The sequence below is a fragment of the Stegodyphus dumicola genome, chromosome 9 (assembly GCF_044657685.1).
Source record: "Stegodyphus dumicola isolate Sdum_Otavi_A_Nest chromosome 9, ASM4465768v1".
NCBI lineage: Eukaryota > Metazoa > Arthropoda > Arachnida > Araneae > Eresidae > Stegodyphus > Stegodyphus dumicola.
In genome coordinates, this window is record NC_140776.1 from 6,398,227 (window position 1) to 6,404,226 (window position 6,000).

The following is a 6,000-nucleotide window of genomic DNA, read 5'->3' on the forward strand; positions in this document are numbered from 1 at the left end:
CCATGACTCATTCTAGGAATTATATGTTTTAAAAAGGATGAGTTTAAAGTTTATAAGATAAGATAAGTTTTTAAAAAGGATATGTTTTAAAAAGTCTTTGGGTTTCTCCATTAAAGTAAACAAAGTGAGGACATCAAATTAATAGAAAAAAAGGAAGAGTTTTTTTTTTATAGCTCTGGAATTATTTTTCCAATTCAACAGCCAAGAAATATTTCCAGCCAATACAATTTCATTTTTACTTTCACTTTCAATTCATTTCTTATATCTATAAGAACATTTCATTTTTCTGTTCAGATCAGTGTGGGTTGTTCAAGATGCAGCAACTCTACTCCATCCCACAACCAGGAAAAAAAGATGTTCTTTCATGAGATGTTCTTTTGGCTTTCGAAAACAATGATGACATGATGATTGTAATACATTTCGGTTCTCATGTCCCATGCTTGAACTCAGAATTATTTCCAGAACTCTGAAAATTTTTCCTAGTCAGCTCGATAACCCAGCTTTCGTATATTTATTTTTTAAGCCACTCGAGTTTCCACTTCCCATCCGTGTGTGCTGTGCATTCAACCTGGAGACACATTCCCTGAGCTCTAAGAAAATGTTTCCCAGCCCACTCAATCCCTGAAATGGATTAAAAAAAATTCTTTCATACATTTTTAAAGCTCAAGAGTGTTAGGTGTTATGGAAAGAACCTTTTTTTTCCCTGAGCTCTAAGAAAATGTTTCCCAGCAGACTCAATCGCTGGAATGGATTAAAAATAAATTTGTTCCTATATTTTTAAAGCTCAAGAGTGTTAGCTGTCATGGAAAGAGCCTTTTTTTCCCTGAGCTCTAAGAAAATGTTTCCCAGCAGACTCAATCGCTGAAATGGATTAAAAATAAATTCTTTCATACATATTTAAAGCTCAAGCGTGTTAGCTGTCATGGAAAGAGCCTTTTATTTCCCTGAGCTCTAAGAAAATGTTTCCCAGCAGACTCAATCGCTGAAATGGATTAAAAATAAATTCTTTCATACATTTTTAAACCTCAAGAGTGTTAGCTGTCATGGAAAGAGCCTTTTTTTCCCCTGAGCTCTAAGAAAATGTTTCCCAGCAGACTCAATCGCTGAAATGGATTAAAAATAAATTCTTTCATACATTTTTAAAACTCAAGCGTGTTAGCTGTCATGGAAAGAGCCTTTTTTTCCCCTGAGCTCTGAGAAAATGTTTCCCAGCAGACTCAATCGCTGAAATGGATTAAAAATAAATTCATTCATACATTTTTAAAGCTTAAGCGTGTTAGCTGTCATGGAAAGAGCCTTTTTTTCCCCTGAGCTCTAAGAAAATGTTTCGCAGTCCACTCAATCGCTGAAATGGATTAAAAATAAATTCTTTCATATATTTTCAAAGCTCAAGAGTGTTAGGTATCATGGAAAGAGCTTTTTCTTTTCACAGCCCACTCAATCACTGAAATCGATTAAAAACAAATTGTTTCATACATTTTTAAAGCTCAAGAGTGTTAGGTGTCATGGAAAGAGCTTTTTCTTTTCACAGCCCACTCAATCACTGAAATCGATTAAAAACAAATTGTTTCATACATTTTTAAAGCTCAAGAGTGTTAGGTGTAATGGAAAGAGCTTTTTCTTTTTACAGCCCACTCAATCGCTGAAATGGATTAAAAATAAATTCTTTCATACATTTTTAAAGCTCAAGCGTGTTAGCTGTTATGGAAAGATCCTTTTTTTCCCAGCCCACTCAATCGCTGAAACGGATCAAAAATAAATTCTTTCATACATTTGTTTAAACCTCAAGACTCTTAGCTGTCATGGAAACTGAAATTTTTGTCACGGTTTGTGTGTCACACGTCGTCAACGGTATGATTTGAGGTGAAAATTGAAAACCCGGTATGAAAAATCTCTTTAACTTCACTTTAGAAGAAGGTGTGGGATAGAGAGATTTCGTCATGGGAAAATATCTTCCAATGTCCGTCGATGAAATCCAAACGAGGGGTCCTAGCTTTTCAAATGGGAAACATTTTCCCCTAAACGGAATAATGATTTCTATTCTGTGAGACGTCAAAAATTGGAAAAAAGCTTGTGTTCACAGAAGCTCTTTCTAGAAGAGTGGTCCTGAGTCCAGATGAGGTAGAGAGAGAAAAAGCATGCTGCACCTTGGACAGCCCGCACAGTTCTGAACAGAAAACGTAGAATACTTTTATAGAAAAGTGTTGAAAGTGAAAGTAAAAGGTCAATCGTCTTGGCTGGAGAATTTTCACTTGGTTGCCGGCTGGGAAAAATTTTTCAAAGCTCAGAAAAAAAATTTGAGATGTAAAAAAAAAAAAAAATTTTTGTTAATTTTTATCATGTCTTCTAGACATGATAAAAATTAACCCTACCCCCCTTTTTTGTCTGGGAATGTTGTCTCACCGTTTCTAAAAATAGATCCCAACCCATTCTTTTTCTTGGAATTGTATTCTTGAGAAAGGATGAGTCATGGTCTATTTTTAGAAAGTGGGAGACAACATTCCCAGACAAAAATAGAAGGAAGTTAATTTTTATCATGTCTTCAAAAAGTTTTTTTTTTTTACATCTCAGAATTTTTTTTTCTCAGCTGTGAGAATTTTTTCCCAGTCGACTCGATGATTAAAATAAGACTTCCAAATTGTTTCTAGAAAGAACTCTTACTTAGCTATTTAAACCACTCGTGTTTCAGCTTCCAATCAGTCTGTGCGGGGCACTCAACGTGGATACACGCTTCTCTCTCTCCTGGAAAAAGCTTCTGTGAAGGTATGTTAACATTTTTTCTTCCACTCTTTTGTGTTTTTGCTTCTCTGACAGGTTTTTCCCCTTCTAGCCGATGTTATTATCCTATTCTATTGATGGTATTTACTATGTTGTTGACTTGTTTACGTTTAAAATATTTTGCGGGGTGAGATTTGAGAGACCAGCTCAATAGATTTGCTTTACCATTTTGTTGATATTGTTTACCACGTTTTTTATTTGTGGACCGTTTCAATTTCTAAAAAAACCATTGCCCAGCCAACTCGATGGATGAGTCCTTACCCATTTATTCTCTTCGGAATTTTACTTTAGACGGGCTGTTCATTTAGCCTTCTTTAACTGTTTTTTGGAACCCAAGCGTATGTTGTTGTTTTTTCCGAATTTTGAAGAAGAAAATAGTTTCCAACCTATTTTAAAATCCTTTCTAACTTTTTGAAAGAAGATGCGTTTGTAGGTTGTGAGACTAGATACCCTTTTCCATGTTGGAAGAAAAGCGGAACGGCTCTTCTTTTTAATCCGAAACCGACCCTAGTCGAATTTGTCTGCCTTTTCAACCTCTCTAGGGTCCACTCAACAGGGTGTGAGATTGGATTCCCCTTTCCCTCTTGAAAGAAAAGTAGTACGAATATTGTTTCCATCCCGAAAGAAGAATAATCTCCCTCCCATCGAATCCATCTTCCTTTCCAATCTCTCTAGGGTCAGCTGGATTGGTTTCGGGACTCGATGTCAATTGTAAATCCTATCATTTTTGAGATTTTGGGGTTGTAATAGTATCTTCAGAATTCCTAGGAGGAGCTAGGGATGACAGGTCTCCCTGCGTCTTACCGTAGTCAACTGTAAAACCCATACATTTCGAGATTTCGTGGTTGTAATAGTATAATCAGACAGTCGGTCACAAAAGTATTCGAACACCGGTACCCATTCAGAAAATTTACTTTTCCGTTGAGAAACCAAATCGTCTCCAGAGTCTATCTTGGTTCGATAGAAAAAAAAAACAAAAGGATGGCTCATGTCCAAAATTGGCTAGGTGTATGAAACAAAATACAACATGATCTATCTGGGTGAGATGGGAAACAAAATGGCTGCTCACGTGATCCATTATTGCGCTCAGAGAAAACGCAAAGTGTCGCTGCGGCTCGTCTCGGTTCGGAAGAGTGAAAACACAAAACGGTCTGCAGTGTCTATCTTTGTTGGATGAGAAAACAAAAGGATGGCTCATGTCCAATTTATTTAGGTGTGGGAAAAAATATAACGTGACCTATCTGGGTGAGATGTCTCCAGCGATCCAGTATAGACTTTTCCCCATCTGCAATAGATGACATCTATAAACAATTTCATTGAAATCTCCTCGAAATATAAGAAACAGCTAGCTCGTGAAATTGTAAGGTATTCCCAAAGAATTCCACTTCTTGAAGAAGGAAAAACGTCCTAGATGCAGATGAGGTAGAGAGAGAGAAAAAGCATGTTGCACTATGGAGAGCCCGCACGGTTCTGAACAGAAAACGTGGAATGCTTTTATAGAAAAGAGTTGAAAGTGAAAGTAAAAGCCGATTGGAAATTTTTCAATTGGTTACCGACTGGGAAAAAATTTTCAGAGCTCAAAAAAAAATTCTGAGATGTTAAAAAAAAAAAAAAAACTTTTTGTTAATTTTTATCATGTCTTCTAGACATGATAAAAATTAACCCTACCCCCCTTTTGTGTGGGAATATTGTCTCACTGTTTCTAAAAATAGACCATGACTCATTCTAGGAATTATATGTTTTAAAAAGGATGAGTTTAAAGTTTATAAGATAAGATAAGTTTTTAAAAAGGATATGTTTTAAAAAGTCTTTGGGTTTCTCCATTCCAAAGTAAACAAAGTGAAGACATCAAATTAATAGAAAAAAAAGGAAGAGTTTTTTTTTTTTTTTTTTTTTAATAGCTCTGGAAATATTTTTCCAATTCAACAGCCAAGAAATATTTCCAGCCAATACAATTTCATTTTTACTTTCACTTTCAATTCATTTCTTATATCTATAAGAACATTTCATTTTTCTGTTCAGATCAGTGTGGGTTGTTCAAGATGCAGCAACTCTACTCCATCCCACAACGAGGAAAAAAAGATGTTCTTTCATGAGATGTTCTTTTGGCTTTCGAAAACAATGATGACATGATGATTGTAATACATTTCGGTTCTCATGTCCCATGCTTGAAATCAGAATTATTTCCAGAACTCTGAAAATTTTTCCTAGTCAGCTCGATAACCCAGCTTTCGTATATTTATTTTTTAAGCCACTCGAGTTTCGACTTCCCATCCGTGTGTGCTGTGCATTCAACCTGGAGACACATTCCCTGAGCTCTAAGAAAATGTTTCCCAGCCCACTCAATCCCTGAAATGGATTAAAAAAAATTCTTTCATACATTTTTAAAGCTCAAAAGTGTTAGGTGTCATGGAAAGAATCTTTTTTTTCCCTGAGCTCTAAGAAAATGTTTCCCAGTAGACTCAATCGCTGAAATGGATTAAAAGTAAATTTGTTCCTATATTTTTAAAGCTCAAGAGTGTTAGCTGTCATGGAAAGAGCCTTTTTTTCCCCTGAGCTCTGAGAAAATGTTTCCCAGCAGACTCAATCGCTGAAATGGATTGATCGCTGAAATGATACATTTTTAAACCTCAAGAGTGTTAGCTGTCATGGAAAGAGCCTTTTTTTCCCCTGAGCTCTAAGAAAATGCTTCCCAGCAGACTCAATCGCTGAAATGGATTAAAAATAAATTCTTTCATACATTTTTAAACCTCAAGCGTGTTAGCTGTCATGGAAAGAGCCTTTTTTTCCCTGAGCTCTAAGAAAATGTTTCCCAGCAGACTCAATCGCTGAAATGGATTAAAAATAAATTCTTTCATACATTTTTAAACTCAAGCGTGTTAGCTGTCATGGAAAGAGCCTTTTTTTTCCCTGAGCTCTAAGAAAATGTTTCCCAGCAGACTCAATCGCTGAAATGGATTAAAAATAAATTCTTTCATACATTTTTAAACCTCAAGAGTGTTAGCTGTCATGGAAAGAGCCTTTTTTTCCCCCTGAGCTCTAAGAAAATGCTTCCCAGCAGACTCAATCGCTGAAATGGATTAAAAATAAATTCTTTCATACATTTTTAAACCTCAAGCGTGTTAGCTGTCATGGAAAGAGCCTTTTTTTCCCTGAGCTCTAAGAAAATGTTTCCCAGCAGACTCAATCGCTGAAATGGATTAAAAATAAATTCTTTCATAC